A 20,711-nucleotide genomic window follows, 5' to 3' on the forward strand; every position below is an offset into this window, starting at 1 on the left:
ATATTAACCAAACTTGTCATTTTCTAGTTTTACCATGCTTCTCTGTTTTCCAAGATAATTTTATCAGGCAAATGTCTACTAGGATAATACATTTTCGGCGTATCGATGATATCCTTACTTTTTCGTTTTTAAACATAAACTCAATTCATAGCAATAATGCCTTAGCCTTGCTAAATATCTTGGCCCGTTAATTAGTATATTAGTCAATATAATATGTATCAATAATCTATTATCAATAATCTTTTATGATACTCTGGCCAATATTACGGATATTCGTTCACTTTACGGTACTCCTGACTCAAGATCATATTAATTACCAAGACATAAGCGTTGTCCTTTCCTCCCACTCCCATCCCTTGTTGGCCCTAATCAGATTGTGTGATTTAAGCCATGTCGTGTGCCCATAACAAACACTCAATAACAATATCGCAAATATTTGCGCAACCACCGAACCAACGAGCTCGGAAACAAGTGGATTAAGGGGTTGTGCAGGATGGGAAGGGGGGAGGTGGCAGGAATTTGGCCTAACCCTAAGCAACGCCTGTGTCGAGCTGTTGGCTTTTGCGTTTTGCATTTGTTTTTATGATTATTGTCAAGATGATGTCCGCTGTCCCACCCCATTTTCAGCCTGCTCTCTGCTGCTTAATAAGTGAAATGTGTTTTTCGGCCTGTCCTAAATATTGGTCAGGGTTGCCACCGCCCCCGCCCACACCCGCTGCCCCCTGCGTTGTAGTCAACTACATTTGTCAACACGCAGTCTGAACAGTTGTTGCCGATTATCATTTTGAGATTCGCTTCTCATTTCTCATTTCTTGTGCCTTTCCCCCGCTCCGCCGCTTTGTCTTTTGCCTGTTCTTCCTTTGTTTCTTTTTTTTTTTTTTGTTTCGTTTTGTTTCAGTTCCCTTGGCTGCGTTTACGTTTTGATTTATGCATTTTTAAGCGTTTCGCTTATTGTTTTTGCCCATAAATATGGCCGGGCGGCATAGAAGTATCTTAGTATCTAAGTATCTGCAAGATACAATGCAAACCCTTCCTGAGGCGACTGCTGCCACGCGTAATTTGTTGATTTATTGTGCATTCTGCTTTGATTTCATTCAGTTTACAGTTTACAGTTGCCTGACCCTCGCCCTGCCCACTTGAGAAAATCTACGCCTTCTACGGACTGCCTTGTCGCATAATTCGCTTTACCGTTAGTGTTCATTATTATTATTATAATGCCCAGGCATTGTTGTTCTTGTTGTTGTTGTTATCCTCGTTTGTCATGCTCTGTGCGTCTGCTTAAGTTTTTGCACGCTTCGACGCCTAAGACTTCCTTGGCGCTCGACCACGCTGTCCCCCCCCCCCCCCCCCCCGTCAAGCGGCCTTTCTCTCTCTCAGTCACTCTCTCTTTCTATCGCACACCCTGTCCTGCGCCCACTTGGCAGCCTTGTGTAAATTGAATTGGAAACGTGCTGAAGCGTTAAATGCTCTGTGTCAACTGTTGCCAATCCTGACTGTCTGTCCCTCGCCCGCTGCCTGTCTCTGTCCAGGCGACATATGAGAATTTGTAACCTCAGCACAAGCTGGTCGAACTTGGTGTCCAACTGCAGCTGGGGCAAGACGTGGAGCCCATGTTAAGCTGCCCACAAAACTAACAAGTGGCCAGACGTAATTAATTCCAAATTGCATTTGCTCAGCGTTTCCATTACGAAACTGACCTGCTGCAAAACAGTTATTTCGCATTCGTATGTGCATCACGTTTCACTAACAAGGATTTGCGGAAAATCTGTTCATACACCTAAAACATTCTGTTTAAATTTCTGTTTGCATTACGTTATACGTTATGTGAGTCTGTTTCTTACGTTATTTGGCTTGCGGTAGATGGCGCTGGTAGCTGTCGCCAGCTGGCGATGAACTAGCACTCTAGCGACCAAGAGATTGCGAGCTACATTGTGCGCATAAGCAGATGGCGCTAGCAAGGAGCGACATCTAGTGCTCAGTAGACAGAACAATAATAATGATAACTTAAATTTTAGTCAATTTACTCTTATAATGAGACGTGCTTATAAAAGATGGCGCCAAATAGTGACGACATCTTGTGTTTAGCAGCGAAAACAAACGTAACGATAGTTCAAATTTGAAAGGATTTTTTTTCTATTAAAATGTTTTTAATCAACCCTCATTTAATTCAAAGTAAAATTGTATTTGATAATATTATATTTTAATATATTCCAATTTAATTAGACGTTTTGCAAATATTTAAATAAAAAACTAGACTAACGGCGGTCTGGTTATCTAATTGTATCCTCCATTAGCTCGAAGTTTTTCTTCACAAGTTTTTTTTCTTAAGCCATAAAAATGTCAACCTGCGAATGTCTGTTGGTGGATGATTTTTAGCTTGCAAATAGAGTGAAAAACGGGTCAGGGGGCGCTGGGGTTGGGACGAGGCGACAGGAAACAAATAGACAAAATGCAAACTTTATTTTTAGTTTTGGCGCCACAATGCCTGAAAGGCGACAAAAGCCAAACGCACATAGACGCCGGGGGAAATATTCTGTGATTTTTCTCTTGGCGCTGTTCCCTTGTGTGTGTGTGTGTTTTGTTGGGGATTGCCTTAAGCCAAGTGCTTGGTTAAATGAAAATATCTTGGCAAAATATTTGCAGGCGCTTCAATGGCTACGATTTGCGTATTTCAGCAGGGCACATATTTAAAATCTCTCGAATGTCATCTGGAAATGCTCAGTGTCCAACTTTTTCTACGTTCACGATGAATGCAATTTGATTGAAATTGAATCTGTAGCGCAGCTTGCGGCGCAATTAAAGCGGCCGCATTACGACCAAGTTCCGGGTCGCTGTTTTATGTGTTGTCCGCAAAATGCGGCAGTAAATATGCCTGGCGAGCAGCCAGCAAGGCGACGCCGATGGCGACTCCATCTGCAATGTCCTGCGATGTCCTGCAATGTCCTTTGGCTGCAGCATAATACACAAATGCTGCCTGTCAACGGCTGCGGCCAAATTGATTGCATTCCGCGTCCTCTCAGCCCGTGTGGGCGGCAACTCGCGCGGATTGCTGCCAGCGCCCATCGGAGTTCACTGACATGGCAATTCCTGCTGCTGTCACACGTCTTCAGCTCGTGCCACTTCTCTAGCAAAGTTGCGTCATCACAGTTTACATAATCGAATGTCTCAAGACTTTATCAGTATGATAATGGAATTATAATTGTGCGTTTTCTATGAGCATGTAAATTATTGAACGCCTCGGCATATGCGCTGTCAGCTGAATAATAGGGATCCCATGCTGAGGAGTAGAATTGTTTAATAAAAATAAGTTAGACCTCCAGTTTTATACGAATATCCTATAACTTTCATAATGACAATACCCTGTAAAGGTAACGGATAGCAGGATCGCGGGTCGCGCATTCGCATATTCTTGATCACTATTAACTGGAGACGTATTTGTAAGCCAACATGCATATGTGCATGCATACATGTTTGTATGTATACATGTATGAGTGTCAGTATGCATACTGGTGTGAATGTATGCATGGAAGCATACGCGCATGTAAGTATGCTTGTATGCATTTATGTGTGTATGTGTGTATGTATGTATAAGCCCTGTCACATGCATGAATGTAAGTATGTATTTATATACATAAAAGTGTGCATGCATGTATGTATGTAAATATGCACGCATGTATGTATGTAAATGAGTACATATGAGTAATATGTTCATTTATGCTTATGCTTATGTATGCATGTGTATTTATATATTCATTAATACTAGTATGCATATATATCTAAAATAATTGTACTACTTGTTTCCTTGTTTCTATGGCTTTGGCATAAACATGCAAGTCCATATCTGTTTGGATGTATTTTCCCTAATACCAACCGCAGATCCTAGTTCTATAAATTTATAGAGTATTAATAATGATTCTCTATTTTTATTTCTCTTCCACTCTCGCCCTCACACTCTCTCCCCCACTTATCTTAAACTAAAAAACTCCCTACTTTCTTTTGTTCTTTCAGAGACGAGCTTATATAAAAATAAATATGTGTAATAAAATACCCGTGTGTATGAATATTTTGGGTAAGTGCATATTCACATATTTAATTATTTATTTATTATTATATATATTATAAATAAGAAATTTAGTTAAATCAGTTTAGGGCTAGACATTTCGCGTTATTTCTTAGCTTACCTATAACTTTAATATTCTATATTATATATACATATTTCCTGACGTAATTATCCCGTGCTGACCCATTTTTTCTGCTCGTCTATATGTATATCATCTTTCATAGGGATCTTCATGCCAATATTAAATCCTAGGTAGCTTCTATCATTTAAGAGGTAGCCTGCGGTTCGTTAGGCTTTGCATAAGCGTTAGCATTCCCATGCTCACATCAAGTGGGCGTGTCTTGGGAGGCCCATAAACAACCACTCACAGTTCCCGGTAACAATCCGAGGCTAATCGCCAGGCAGCCACTTGAAGTAGCCGCAGCCGCTGCTGCTGCTGCTACGGCCGCTGCTGCCAAAACAAAGTCAGAGGTTAAGCACGTGCGTTCCAACGGGCTGCCCACAGGTTGATGCTGGTCCATCGTCTAGCTGGGGCTGCTGTGCCCCGACTCTGGATGTGGCTGTGGCTGTGGTTGCCGCCTCTCGCTTGGGTTTTACGAGCTGCGCCTCTCGTTTGTCTCAGCGCCCGCTTTGGGCCAATTATAACCTTGGCCTGCTGCCGCCATATCTCACATTCTTTTTTTTTTTTCTTTTAGTTTTTTTTTTTTTTAGTACGTGGTCGGCAAATGATGAAGATGATCATTTTGGGCTCGCACTGAGCGAACCATTGGGGCATATTGTGGAGTTGGGGGATTTTGAGTGCGGCCTTTGGCCTGGCGCTTGGCAAAATTTATAAACGCGCTGTGCGAACACCTCGCCACACGTTGGGGCGTCTCTGTCTGGTCTGCGTTTGGCCAACTCTCAACGACCTGGTAATTTATGATTAATGTTACGCAGTCGCCGACAACTGAGCCTGGGACTTGGCTCAAAAGATGTTGTTTGGAAAATCGGCGCGTACCATTTTTGGCAACCCTCCCGTTGTGTTTCAGATTGCAGTTTTTTGGTTGTATTCATTTCTTTTTCGTCTTTTATTTTTTGGCATGCCAGGGCTTGAGGGGCAGCCACAGCGGAGAGGTTGGGCGGGAGATCTTGTCAACGCTTCGCTGAGCTTGAGTTAGCTTTCTGGCAACTGTTTTCAGCATTTCGATTTTTCTGCTTTGTTTTCTTTTTCTTCACTTTTTTGTTCGATACCCTGTACATAATGAGAATGGTTCAAAAACAAGGTTTATTATGTTTCATATATTCTTTGTCAGCATCAATAGTCTAATCGAAGTAGCTTTGCCAGCGATATCTGTTATCGATAACTCACTTCATTTCGATAAAAATCGACTTTGAAGTTGGGTTCTTAGCCATAACTCGAAAGATGTTGGAGTTAGATATGCCAAATTCTCATTGTAAATCTTCGTTGAGTTTACGCAAATCCGGAATATTTCACCTTTTGAATATCTCACCCCATTTGCCCGAATTTTAAAAGGTAAAAACTTAGGGTTCGGTATGTGCATAAATTTGAATTCAATATATATTTCCTGAAAATGTTATATAGATCGTAGGTCAAATACCAAAGTTATTTGAGAATATATTTCACATGCCTTGGGGAAATTAGGAAAAAAGAAGCCGGCTTGAAAGGCAGCTCGTCACTATCTATAGGGTATCTCTTAGTCGAGCACACTCAATTAGAGCATTCGAAATTTTTTTGGTCACTTTGATGCACTTCCTGGCGGCGCTGGGCTTAATTAAAGAGAGCGCAACTGCGGCGCTCATTTGACTGCGATGCGGACTGCTTCCTGGAAATCAAAGAAACAAACTTGCTAAATATTTCAGTTAACGCTTTGGTGGTCTTGGCCTATAATTTGCCAGACGATTGCAATCGGGGCGCGCTTGCTATAGACATCTGCCGGCCAGCCAGATCGTGCCGCAAACGCCGTGCCGTGTATAAACAAGTCTCAACTCGAGCCCAACTCTCTCAATCATAAATGAATCACGCGCAAATTATATGGCCACTGCGGCAGCTGGAGGAGCAGGCTGGATACCGCTGGACAGCAGCCAGGACACGCAGCAGCAACTTGACGCTGCTTAATAAACAATCATCAGCAGCAGCAGCAGCAGCAGCAACAGCAACAACAATTTAAAGTGATGAAGGGAGGCTGCAACAGCAACACCAACGCCGCCAACGCTGTACTCCCCACGCCAGCCCCAGCCCCAGTCGCAGCCCCAGCCACAGGTTTAGCCTCATCTTTAGCCTCATCCTCTCAGCATCTTGCATGTCCATGTGATAATGATGATTTCACAACCAATTAAGCGTTGAAAGCCAAACACCGCCAGCTGAAATTTGAGGTTAATCCTTTAGCTGCTGCAATTTTCGGGGCCCCCACTTGGAACGTGAGCAGAAGGCGGCAACAACAACAACGAACGAACGAGCGAACGATGAAGATCTGAGATCTCCGATCTGCTGATGGCGTTGATGCAGGCGGCTTCAATCAGCGCGCCCGGTCACACACTTGGCGGCGTCTGTCGGCTAAGTGGAGTGTGGTGTTGTTGTTGTTGTTGTTGTTGTTGCTGCTGTTGTTGCTGGTGTTGTTGAAGTTGTCGGGTCGGCAAACGCCACGGGAAATTATGGTGGCCAAACTTCCCAGACCGCAACTAATTTAACCAAAGTGCGAATTGGAGGAGTCGCAATTCGGAGTCAAACTCAGAGTCAGACTCGAAAGCGAATCGAAATGGAGAGGCAGCAGCAGCGACAGCGGCAGCGGCAGCGGCAGAGACACAAACTGAAAACAGACCGCAACAAAGCTGCCGATGACGCTTGTTAGGGACTGCAAATGGCCTGTACCAGGTCCAGTGCCAGTGCCAGGGCAAAGGAGTTGGGGCACAGAGCTGGGACATGGCTGGGCACAGGGATTGGCAACTGCGGCAACTGGGATCTGCTGCTGAGAATTATGAGCGCTGCACAAGCTGCGAATTTGTGAAGCGTGATGAGTTGGGCCAGGGCAAGCCAAGTGCGCGCGGAGCGTTGTGGTGCAGGAATGGATCTGCTTTACTGTAACTGCAACACGCGATCTTGACGACTCGAAATTAACTCATAAAATATACATTATCATAGCTGAAACGGTCTACACCGTCTGCAATGGCAGCGCTTTTTTTTCATGTCTGTGTTTGTTCTGTCTGCCTTTTTGGCGCTTTCATGTGCCACCTGTCGTCCGCTGTGGCTGCCAGTCCAACTGTCTCTCTGTCCGTCCGTCTATTTGTCTATCTGTCTGGCTGTCGTGTGCGCCTCGTTGGCTGATTGCCCTAGCCTGGCCTGTGTATGATGACGACAACGAGCTGATCATCATTAACTGGTAGTTGCCTTAACAGATTTTGCGCAATTAGCCAAGCCAGCGCCCTGGCCATGGGGAGTACTCGTTGTACTCGATGCCATTGGGACTTTCGATACTTAAGTACCATCGTGTACAACTACATGGTGCCCATTGCAATCGTCATCATAGTAGCGGCTGCCAGCGCACTCGAGCATGGTGCTATAAAGATATTCTCTGCTGATTGCAAGAATAAGTAGCTATACAAATGGAACAGAATCTGACGCCCACTGATTAGATCAGATAGTCCAAATAATGCCAGGCATAGAGATGCACGACACTTATAAAACCTATTACTGCAAAGGCTAATTAATTAAAAAAAGAAATGAAAATGAAATTAATTAAAATCAAATAAAACATGATAAAAGCGATCTTGGGGACTTCATGACAAGTGGCTTATAAAACTGAATTAATTCTCGAATATAATAAACGTCAGCGAAGCATATATTCCAGATATGAAAGATATTCTTGACTGAAGGGAGGATCTGTTATGTGTCGGAAATCGCTTTTATATATGAAATTTAAGGTATTCTTGATGTTAGCTGCGTTTACCAAATTATTTGATAGTCAAAAATTTCGATAGCTCTGTTTAACATTCTCTGTTTTTGTTCTATGCAAACAAGAAACTCAGTTTCAAAAGCTTTCGTCCTAAAGCTTTGTATAGTTCGATTTTAATTTTTTATTTTTCTAGAAAGATTTGTCAATATCAACAGTATATCGATATCGATTTTTATTGATTGTTTGAAGATGGGACAAGCTATCGATGATCGATAAAGTAAATCGTACTGCGGAGACACTAGGAGGACTATAGGTTCCTATAGGTTCTTAGATCGACGCGTTCATACAAACGGACGGACAGATGCCTGTTACATACATTTGCACAAAGCCATTATAACCTTATAGGGTATCAAAATAGGCTTTAAGCAGATTTTGTATTTCCAAAAAAAATATTGAAAAAAAGGGTAACAGTCAGACTACCCACATACTCGTATATATACACATATGTGTATGTGAGTTTTTTTCTTAAATCTTTCGTTACTTTCGCAAGTCTTTTTCACTTTCATGTGCAGTTTTTTTTTTTTTAGCCAATTTCGAGTCTTTAAGCTGTGGGAACTAAATTCGCTTCTGTGTTGCACAGTCGCAAGTAGCCCTCAATCCTTAGCTACATGGGTGTGTGTGATTGTGTGTGTGTGTGTGTGTGTGTGTGCCGCACTTATGCACAATTATGGCTTTATTGTCTAAACTTGGGCACATCTATTTAAAGCCATCTCTGACGGCTCCACTTGGACTCGCCAGCAAACAAGATAGACCCAAAGCGTTGCATTTTCGGCTTGGCTTTCATTGCGCCGCCGTGTAGCATGCCTCCCCCGTCAACGTCCGCCCGCTACGCCCACCATTACGGCCTGCTGCCCGGCCTGCTGCAAAGCAGCCCTAGCCAAGTTTTCATTGTTTCGTTGGCGGCCCTTCGTCATCGTCAAGAGACACAGCTCCATGCCGGGCAGCGTCTGCTGCTACTTCAACCAACTACCCAACTTCCAACTTCCAATTCCAATTGCGAGCTGGAGTCCCAGCTCCGACTGACGACGAATTAACTTGTTTTGGTATAAACGGCGGCTATTTTGTAAGTTCATAAAGGATAAATTGCCAATTTTGGGATTTGAACTGGCGAATGTTTTGCGTGTCTGCGCCCTCGCCCGCGCCCATCTACAGCTTCAGTCCCAACTCCAGCTCCAGCTCCATCTCCGACTTCATCTTTCATCTACTCTGCTTACCATTCGGCCGAACGAGCTCGTCTACAGTCTTCACTCTTCAGTCTTCAAGTCCCGCTGATGCCCGGTGCTATATTGAGTTTTCAATCTTTTGTTGACTTGATGTGGCCACCGATCGACTGCAGCTCGAATGCGGCTGTGGCTGCTGCTGCTGCTGCTGAGATCTGTGTGTCTGTGTCTTTAGGGAAAACTGGCAGCCAACCTTGAGTTCGCTTATTTAAGGCAGTCCGTCAATTTTTGCCTGGCTGCTGCCAGAGACAATGCCCAATGGCCAATGCCAAAATGCTAGCCACTGTGGCGGGCATTGGGCTGCTGCCCCCCTTCTGTCCCCGACCCGCTGCCATCGCTGGCCGCCTCCTCAACTGGCGGCATCGGCGCAAAATGAAACAAAACCAATTAAAAATGTTTCGTTGCACCCAAAAACGAAGATGCGGCTGCGCTGGTGGGCATTGACTGACCACAAAGCGCCACTGGGTGTGTGTGTGTGCTTGTGTGCGAGTGTGTGTGTGTGTGTGTGTGTGATTGTTGTTGCTGCCTGTTGACTGTGGCCCGTTGATTGTCTTGGAGATATGCAAGCGCAGGCGCAACGCCGGCGCACTGCCTCCACGGTGGCAAGGTAACAAAAAGCGACAACAACAACAACAGTCAGCAGCAGCATTTTTTGGTCGCAGCTTGCTGTAGATACACAAACACACACACAGAGAGAGAGAGAGAGAGAGAGAGAGAGAGAGAGAGAGAGAGAGAGGGAGGGAGAAACATACATTCTTCTGGGTCTCAGGTCTTCATTTTTAATGAAATTCTTAACAAGGCGCACAAAATGCAAGCAGACGCTGGCAGCGCTGCGCTCAGCGAACGGCGGCAACGTCCACTAACTAACCAAATCGCAGTCACAACTCGCAATACTTGCAACTTGCAACAACGCGCAGCAAGTCGCTGCAAGTTAAGTAAAGTGCTCGCCCGCCCGTTTAGGGGCTGGGACTGGGACTGCGACCGCACACCGCGTTTGGACAACAGCCGAAGAAGCCGCTCATTGGAATTCATTAAAAATTCAACAGTGTGTGTGTGTGTCTCTGTGCCTGGGTGTGTGTGTGTGTGTGTGTGTGTGCGAGTGTGCCTGAGAGTCGCCTGCCCAAAAAGCCGGTTGAAAATCCAGCAACAACTGCAGCAGCGACACGAGAATGATAAAAAAAAAAAACAACAACAACAACAAATACAAAATAAAATAAAAACATTGTGCATGGAATGAGAGCAGCTCGAAAAATTTACGAAATTAGTTCACAAGCCGACAACGGGCAATGGGCGCAGCGCAGTGCAGGGCAGGGCAGGGCAGGGTAGGGCAGGGGGCGTGCCGATGCGGCAGTGCGGCGTGGGGCACACGGGCAGATGTTGCCCCAAAGCATACCAGCGCCACTTTAATTTAGTCATCACGTGATTTTTCGCGAGCTTCAAGTGAAATCTTTAACGTGACGCTGGAGATTGTTATGCTATGCGATCCGCAGTCCGCGGACCGCAGACCACAGCGTCCGGGCCCAGGCCTGAGCCCAGAGACGCTACCAACACGAACAGCTCCTCGAAATGCAGCACTTTCTGGCCACTACTGCGGACAGTAGCGTAGTGTGTGGGCAATTGGGTTGATTTGCTTGCTGTTGTTGTTGTTGTTGTTGTATTTTTTTGCTGTTTAATTTGATTTTTTTCTTTTTTTTTGGCATCTTGAGAAACTGGAATGACATTGGTATTCCCATAGCGCGCCTGGCTTGTTTGATCTTAAGGGAATTTATAGAGAGTATGTCTAAGTGCTTGCGGAACTAAGGATCGGCTCATGTTGAGCTATGCGTACACGAGTTTGTGTATGGCTTTTCACAGATCTCTAGCTTTGCCTTAAATACTATTTGTCATTAATATTTATTATGAGAGAAATTAATGTTTGCCTAAGATCACTATAAATTGGTTATAACTTGAGTTTTTCTTTGAGTTAACATTTTTCACCCATTTTCCGTAATGAAGAGTGGAATCTTAGCAATTGGCGAAACATAACTTTAATGCATTATTAAATTGATCTGTTCGATTGTAAAGATATAGATATAGATATAGATATAGATATAGATATAGATATAGATATAGATATAGATATAGATATAGATATAGATATAGATATAGATATAGATATAGATATAGATATAGATATAGATATAGATATAGATATAGATTATAGATATAGATATAGATATAGATATAGATATAGATATAGATATAGATATAGATATAGTATAGCTATAGATATAGATATAGATATAGATATAGATATAGATATAGATATAGATATAGATATAGATATAGATATAGATATAGATATAGATATAGATCTAGATATAGATATAGATATAGATATAGATATAGATATAGATATAGATATAGATATAGATATAGATCTAGATATAGATATAGATATAGATATAGATATAGATATAGATATAGATATAGATATAGATATAGATATAGATATAGATATAGATATAGATATAGATATAGATATAGATATAGATATAGTATAGATCTAGATATAGATAGATATAGATATAGATATAGATATAGATATAGATATAGATATAGATATAGATATAGATATAGATATAGATATAGATATAGATATAGATATAGATATAGATATAGATATAGATATAGATATAGATATAGATATAGATATAGATATAGATATAGATATAGATATAGATATAGATATAGATATAGATATAGATATAGATATAGATATAGATATAGATATAGATATAGATATAGATATAGATATAGATATAGATATAGATAGATATAGATATAGATATAGATATAGATATAGATATAGATATAGATATAGATATAGATATAGATATAGATATAGATATAGGTATAGATATAGATATAGATATAGATAGATATAGATATAGATATAGATATAGATATAGATATAGATATAGATATAGATATAGATATAGATATAGATATAGATAAATTCCCAATATTTATACCAAATTAAGCATTCGTTAATTTTCCTTAAGAATTTTCTGGGGGAATGTGTCCGGCGGTATTTGTAATAGAAATAAATACAGTTTTCTTGGCAGGCATACTTATTAATCTGATTGAAGAAAATTGCTTTGAAGAGGCTCAGATGCCAGTGCTCGTAACAGTTTCTAGACAAATTCCTTTGGCTCTGGTTGATTAGCTTGAGTAATAAAAATATCTGATAGTTTTGCGGCCTCTTATTTAGTTTATTTTTTCTGTTTGTCACAGCAATTGAAATAATTTGCTGGCACTTGAAGATCAGACAGCTGGCAGAGCTTCGCCTGACAGCAGTGACATTTCTCAGCTCGATCCGCACAAGATGTCAAGCCAGAAGTGGGAGCTGAGTGCTCGGACGCCGCGCAGTCTAGGAGCAATAATAACAGCAGCAGCCGCAGCTCCATATTGCGTTGAAGGCTGTCTGGTCTGGGGGCAGCCTTCCCTGGCAATGACTGGCCCGGCTCTGTGGCATGCTTATCAACAAATGCCGCAGACAGATATTTAGAAGCGAGCTGCGTTCGAATCTAGCCGCCTGTCAACTTGACTAAGCACTGACTGCAGCCTGTGGCTGCTGCTGCTGCTGCTGCTGCTGCTGCTGGTCCATGTCATGGCTGGCGAACGTTGAAATATTTGACCATAACAAGTTATTTACTATGACGATGATGATGGCTGGGCTGGAGTAAATGCAACTGCAACTGCAACAACAGCCTCAAGGACGGCCAGCCTGCCCGCATTCCGTGCGTGAAAATGGGAAAAGCTGTTCGCAAATTGTGAACTATTTTGTTTAGGAAGTGCGCGGCAAAAACTAGTAGCCAGCGGGAATAACAACGGCAGCATCAGCAGCAGCAGCAGATTGCGCGCAATATGTTGCTGCAACATGATGCAGACAAATTTCAATAAGCCAGGTGGCTGGCGGCGTTGGCGGTCATGCAACTTGTGGCCACAGCTGAGGCAGCAACATCATTACGAGCTGAGTTTAATGACAAGATCAAGCGCAGATCAACCTGCCCGAACTGCGGCTCTGCCCACAGCAGCAAAGGTGTGTGTGTGTAGTTGTGTGTCTACAAGTGTGTGCGCGTAGCAAATGTTGTTGCTGCTGCTGCTGTCTGCTGATGATGAACGTAAAGTTGAAAAAACAAAAACCAGCTTCGGTGTGGCGCAGCAGCAAATACATCTCACCTGTTGTTGCTGCTGCTGCCGGTGCTGTTGTTGTTGCTGCCGTGAGTAGTTCACAAGTCTAGTCGACCGCCGTCGTTGTCGTCGTCATCGTCTACGTCTACGTCGTCGCTGTGTCTGGGAAGTCAGTGTGTACGTTGCGCCTTAGTGGCAGTCATGGGAATTATTGTTTATTGGCATTGGCCACGGTTAGCCACAACAGCAGCAACAAACAGCACCAACAACAACAGCATCAGCAACAACACCAACAACACAAGACGTCGTCTTAGTTTCCCCTCCATGGAGTAGACAAATATGAAATGAAATGGTATCTACACACAAAGGTTTGCCCCCTAAAGCATTGCCCAGACCTATTAATAGCTAGATATATCACTTAGTTTGCCCATAAATTTTAACTACTTTATATACCCTGTCCGCTCTCCGGCTTTGACAACGTGTATTTAGCTGAAAACTCTGCTCAGGTCCATAATCAAGACCCGGCCTAGACTTTCAACTACCATAAATTTGCTGAAACTAAAACTATCCACTTTGCTTTTATTTTATATACTACTCTAATATTATTTATCAGCAGGGCAGTACATAAAGCTTAGTGCGTCTTGTTGAAACTTGGCTAAGTTGTCACTTTTTGATTCCGGCATAACCTTTGTGAAAGGCTGCCTTTAGCTACCATAAGGGGCTGTCTGTCTAAGCCGAGTAATATATGACTACCTGCTGATCCAAAGACTGATGATTGCCCCCGACTGTAATATTGTTAGTTGTTATCTCCCTCTGCCTTTTTTTGCGATTCTTCCAATAGATATAGAACTTGTTTTTTATTTTGGCAAATCGCCTAACTAAATTAATGTAAGGTGAGCTTGCCCATGTTGAACTAAGCCCAAGCTTGTGCAGATCCATGGGTTACCCTTGCGTGTCAATTCGCCCCAAATGCTGTCTCCGACAGCTGCGCAACTGTTAAATGCAGTTAGCTGGCGACAAGAAGGCGGACGCGATGTTCTTTTAAATTGTAAAGCGGCTTTTTGAATAAATACAAATACGAGTGGCCATATTTGAAACTTATTCACATTCGCATTTGGAAACGAAAGTGCTAGACATGAAGATACCCTGAGCTAAGCTGCCAAAATAAAGAATCTACCTTTCTTCTCCCATTTTCTTACACTGTTTATAGGAAATACTTTTTCTATTAAATTCGTTGTGTATAGGCGGATCCTTACAGGGTTAGAACATGGCACAGAACAAAAGAACAAAGCAAAGCTCTACCTGAAGTATTCAATTCACACTAAGCGAGAAGCTTCACATTAGTTTTGGTGCAACTAGCTTTGATTATGTTTGAGCTATGCTTAAAAAACCATATTTCAAAATCGATATCTATCAATATTTTAAAAATGAAAGGGGAGCTCGCTCCGCGTAGGATATAAAATAAAATATATATCATATACTTATGTTTCCTACTAGCTAAGATCGGCACAGACAGAGACAGATGTACGAGATTGACTCAGCTCGCCGTTCTGATCAAGTAGCTGTAGTTGCTTCCTTCTGTCTGTTACATGCAATAGCAACCTAACCATTAAACCTCTCTTACCCAACTTCAAAGGTTGCAGGGTAGAAAGAGAACAGCAAGTTGCAAGTCGCAAAAGCTATCGATCAGTGCGGCTAATGGGGCAGCTGCAGGTGCTGCAGGGGCTGCAGCTGCAGCGACAAAACAAAAAACTTGCGCACCACGTGCTAAAAAACTGAAATTAAAGGAGTGAACCTCGAGCCAAGGGTTGCAGCTACTCAGATTGTGAGTCATGCGAGCAGTCAAAAGCCGACTGTGAGCCGAATTTGTGAAACCCAAGCAACGCTCGTGTGGTCCGGCGTCAGACATTTTGCTGATAAAGCGGCTACCTTCATTAATTAGCCGCACACCAACTCGGCAACGGGCAGCCGGACGGCGGGCAACGGGACAGCGGTCAGCGGGATCGGACACGGGTTAAGATAGCGCAGAAGGTAGATCAGGGTCCGATGCGAGACAGAGACAGTGCCGGGGGGGATCAGAGCCTTCTATTTGTGGAGAGCTTGTTATTTTTGGCACCTTGTTGCCCATTTGTTGCCATGCGAGCGAGTGACATTCTCTGATTGAGAGCGGAGCACACGCCCCAAGCCGGCGAGAGCAGGTGCTACAGGTCGTCCCTAACAATATATACACATCTTTGCTCTGCGCAGGTCCTGTGGACTTCTTTTGCTTCTTTTGTCTGCCTCTGTGTGTGTGTGCAGCTGGCAGCTGTTGTTCCGTTTTGTTCCTTTCGCCTTTGCCTGTTACCTTGGCATTGGCAGGATCAACGACTTAGCACGTGGCGCATGTGGCGTTCACTCTGGACATTGCCACAGCTCCAGTCAGTCAGCCAGCCAGGCAGCTCAGGACTGCTTTGGCTCCTGCCAAAAAAGGTCATTTGGGAAGTGTGCCCTGTGCCGTCGACTGTGTGTCGTCCTCCATTGTGCACAACAAATTGCGACAGCTGCTTCTTATGCCCTGTTCCCTATTCCTTGGCTCTGCCTTTGTGCTTCAATTCCTTCTCTCTTTTTTGCCATACCCTTGCAGAGTGTATCTTGGGTTTGTCATGAAATGTGTAGCAAATATAGAAGAAGTCATCTATGATCTTTCAGTGATTGTATATTCGATATAACCATGTCCGTGTGTTTGTCATGAAACTTTGCATAGGTCCAGCTCTTTGGTAGGTTCGAAGTAATCCCAATCGCATCACAATATCATATAGCTGGCCATCGGATCAAAGTATTACAACATACTCTTTACTTAAGTGCGATGGCTTATCAACATCGAATTACTAAATCTTATAGCTCTATAGGCAAAGTAGGTTGATAGTTAAGTTTTTGCAGGGATAAGTTTCCTCTTCTATATAATTCAGCAAGGGTATTTATTGTTCGGCGAGCCGAAGATAGCTTTACGTTATTTTTTTTTTTCGATTTTGGTTGTCATTATTTATTATTGTTTGGTCTTTGTTTGGATTTGGCTCATTTGTTGTGCGTTTTAATTTAATTACGATTACGACGACTACGATTTATGCATGGAAATTTTCAATCTGCCCAAGCAACCCCTCTCTGGCTGAGGGCCGCTCTTCCGCTCAATTCAATAATATTTGGACAGCGCCGCGCTTAATGAATTGGCAAAATAGGTTTTCAAAAATGATTCGATTGAGGGGTTGGAAAAGCGGAAAAGCCGTTGCTGACAAAGCATTTGCCACACGATAATTCACACGGAATTCGAGACGAACCCCAACTCAAATTCCACACGCATATGTATATATATAAATATTGTGTTTACTGTGAGCCGAGTTAATTGAGACATCATTTCATCAAATTATCGCATCTCAGGGTGGCCTCTCTCTGAACGCTACTTAAGATAATTCGCGTCGAGGGGCTTAGCGCCCCAATTGGACATTGTCGGGGCAATGTTTTCAGATACTTTATCGCCGCGACGCGTTAAAATGTTTCGCGCTTTTTATTGCGCTTAACGTGATTTCTGTTTTGCTGCTTTTTAACGCCGCTCGCGTATAAATTGACAAACTTATTGGCCAGGCCCGGAGGATCTGCCCGAGTGTCCCTACCTCAATCCCAGCGAATGCTCATCTCAGCTGCGTCAAGTGTTCGGCGTGTGCGGCGTCTCTTATTGATTTTATAATTAAGCGTTGTCATTAAATTTTATGAGCTTGCTGGCATGCAGAGCAACAGAAAGAGACAGGCAGAGACAGGGAGAGGGAGAGCGTGCATGAGAGAATTGGCAACATGCTGCCTAATTGAGTTGTATACATTGTGGCCGCAACGGGTTAAGTGACTATCTGCGATCATCGCCTAGTTCCTTCTATCTGATTGCCATAATAATAAGGTCTGCTTCATTTTCGATGCCATTTGGCCGGGCAGTCGATAATGGCCTCATCTTCTTAGTCATTTGGCTCGTTTGCTGCTGCCGTTGATTTATGCATATAAATCATCTGCATAAATTTAGCGCACAAAACTTTGTCTGGAATTTCTTTTGTTTCGGCTCCGAGCTACCAATTCGATTTCGCTTTCAATTGGATTAGCCGTGGGCAGTTCATCACGGTTTTGTCATGGGGCTGATTGAATGTCTGGTGGAACTGTCTGCGCATTTCTGAAATTTCACTTGATCATTGTGGAGCCCTGGCCTATAAATCTTTTGTGCAGCAGCCCTTTGGCGGCGCATTGTTAGAGCGTTAGCCGGAGCCGGGGAGCCGGTGGTCGGGTTTTCGTTTGTTTTGTCTGCTGGCCTGACTGACTTGGCTCGTTGTGGCCAGCTCTTGGGCTTCAATTAACCATGTTTGCTGCATAATTGCCGCATCATTCCGTAGTCGGGTAATGACTGCACATGCCACGCCCCTGTTTGTGCTGCATCATAATTTCATCTGGCCAAAAGATCAGCTGACAACTTTATCTAGCTGCTGTGTGTGTGGTGGTCGCTTCCGTTGCCGGAACACACACGCACACACAGACACACACACACACACATGCACTTGGGTTGATATTAAGGGTGAGGCACAAAGCCGCTCGTCTGCATCTCAATCTCATTGTCCTCGCTAATTGTCTGACTGTGTGAGCGTCATAAGCCGACGTCGTCGTCGTCGTCGTCGTCGCTGCTGGCGCAATGGGCCTGGGTTTGGGCTTAGAACTGGCCCTGGTCTTTGGTCTTTGGTCTCTGACCATTGACGACGCTCATTGTGTGCCAAGCAGCAGGTCATTCTTCCTGTTTATCTGTGCGCAGGCACTCGCTCGCCCGCTCGCCTGCCCGCCCTTCCTTCCTCTCTGCGTTTCTGTGATATTTTCATGCCGCAACACGCACAATTTACCTCGGCGGCTGCCCAATACAAACACATAAACACACAATGCCAAGTCAGCTGACTCATGCCAGACGCTGGCAGCACTGTCTGGAGCCTAGAAACCTGAGGGCCAAGGCTGACATTCGCCTGGGGCGGTACGTTTAATGACCGGAACGGATTTCACCTCAACGCTACAGCCGTCAGCCGTTATCCTCGCGCTCTGCTCGCACAGACACACACAGGCACAGCTTCCTCAAGTCTAAGGTCTTAGGCACAACTGGCTGTGTTTGTGTGTGTGTGTGTGTGCACTTAAAATCCTATTAGGCTCAATTATCCGCTGATATTGCGTACACGATCTGAGTTCTTTCATTTCGGTTTCTTTTTCTCTTTTTTCTTCATATACATTTTTCATTCATTGAGCCTCAGTTTTGGTTGCTTCCTTTCTTCTGCCCGTCTGCTGTGTGTGTTCCTGGAATTAGTTGGTTGTTTGTTGCTGTTGTTGTTGTTGTTGTTGTTGTTTTTGTTGTTTTTGCTGCTGTTGTTTGCATTCAATTTGTCTCTCCGTGCCGCTTCGGTAGCCTAGCCACTGGCGTGTCCTGCCAGGACGCCCAGCAAGCTGGGTCTTTGTGCCGCACGCTCTGCCCTGACATTGATTCATATTTAGTGGATGTGAGAGTGTGTGGCTTGGGTTTGAGTTTCTCTGTTTGGGCATTTCTATTAGCCGGCTGACAGACGCTAGCCCAGCCAGCAGCCAGCATAGCTGTTGGCTGCTAGCTGCTGGTGTTGATGTTGGTTTTCTCTGACTGTTTCCCACTTGTAGGTCAGGGTCAAAGCAGCTGCTGAAAAAAAAAAAACGTGAATGTGCGTGTCGTTTGTGTAAATGATCTGATTAACACCGTTTGCCGGACATCAAGGGGTTAATATTGACAGAGCGTCTCTTCGGCTTGGCAGCTGTCCGCCTGCCTGTTCGAAGAGCTCAACTTTAATGTTCCGGCTGGATTGGAATGCGTGCCAAAAGTCGATTGCCTGCAGTTATCATTCGATGCCACTTCAAAAGGCGCCTCTGCCTTGGCTTACCGTTAAATGAAATCACTTTTAATTTCAAAATCTCCAGGTCGACTGCTTCCCAAAAAATAAAGTGTCGTGTTTCAAATGCTTCATAAAGACATCAACTAAATCAAAAGCGACAACAGCACCTAAGGAGCCACAGCCACAGTCATGGCCACAGTGGAGCTGCCGCAACGGCAACAACAACAAGAACGATAAACATTCAATAGCCCACAGCCAGGTTGCCGGTCGTTGAAAAATTAATAAAATTAGTAATCAGCGCTTTAAATCAACAGAAATCAAGAGGTAGCCAAAGCAAGCGCCAGCAGAGCCCCCGAAACCGCAGATTAGATAGCAGCGTGCAGGGGCCGTCGCCTTCGATGCTGCTGCTAATGATTTCTATTGCCACAAGCTGAGGGGCAAGAGCTGCTGTGATGATGCTGAGTTGTGCCGGCACCGACTGGTTGCCGGCCTGTCTGCCCGGCTGGCCAGTGGCCACTGTTGGGCTCGGCAAGTTTTAATGACGCAACAACAACAACAGCAGGCAATTGGACGGGCCCAATTCTCGACACACCGAAGATTAGTTGCCTTTTAAAAAATTTGCTTGTCAAAGGGGCGAAGGCGTCGGTTATATTCTATCTGTAATTGGATAAAATGCGATGTGGAAACGATGCTCATAGATCTAATCACAAAGCGTATTATTGATGCTACCGAGTCCAGGATTACAAGCACTTTGCTCGTCTTACTTGTTGGGATTTAACCAGTTAAGAATTGTAAGCTTCGAACAACAAGTTAAGCAATTATACACCAAAATGTTAGCAATATTCAACTGGAGACGTTCAGCCTTAAATTTAATATACACTACAGAGTTCACTTAAAGGTTCCAGAGTTCACCAAAAACAATTTTAAAATATATTATATATGGAATAATGAACCGATTTAGTTTTCCAAAATTTACTCAAACCGAATCCAGATCCAGACAATATATATTTTTGCCAAAAGTGACTGCTGTAAATACAAAAATGTTCCATCACATATTAATCAAGGGATTAAGAACCTTAACTAAAGGCGAATCATGAGTTCGAAACCTTAACTCAAATAGTTAATCGAACCAAACCCAAACCCGCACTAAATATTTACAAAAAATTTACCTGGCTGTAAAAATAAATGTGTTCCATCAAATATTGATGAAAACGCCATGTGAAAAAGTTTACGAATCTAAATTATGGACGACTCATGAGTGCGAATCACCAATTTAAATAGAATCAAATTAGCTGATTGAGGTCTTTATGTAAGAGACTTACAAATAATTGATTCAAGCCATAGAAATGTAATTCAATAAGCTGTTCGTTAAGCTTGCCAAGCACGTGTCGCGTCGGATAATACA

General features: G+C 43.5%; 1 long non-coding RNA gene across 2 annotated transcripts; it reads right to left on the reverse strand.

Annotated features, from left to right (window-relative positions):
• Nucleotides 1-18,638: 18,638 nt before the first annotated feature.
• On the reverse strand, nucleotides 18,639-20,317 carry LOC138911128 (uncharacterized). Of its 2 annotated transcripts, none has more exons than XR_011416468.1 (2): nucleotides 19,174-20,317; nucleotides 18,639-19,113 (listed from the first exon to the last, which is right to left on the reverse strand). It is a non-coding gene; the product is annotated as an uncharacterized lncRNA (long non-coding RNA). The 2 variants fall into 2 exon arrangements; XR_011416469.1 differs by having other exon boundaries at nucleotides 18,639-19,116.
• Nucleotides 20,318-20,711: the final 394 nt, after the last annotated feature.

This window comes from Drosophila virilis, chromosome 3, assembly GCF_030788295.1.
Source record: "Drosophila virilis strain 15010-1051.87 chromosome 3, Dvir_AGI_RSII-ME, whole genome shotgun sequence".
In the NCBI taxonomy this organism is placed as follows: Eukaryota; Metazoa; Arthropoda; class Insecta; order Diptera; family Drosophilidae; genus Drosophila; species Drosophila virilis.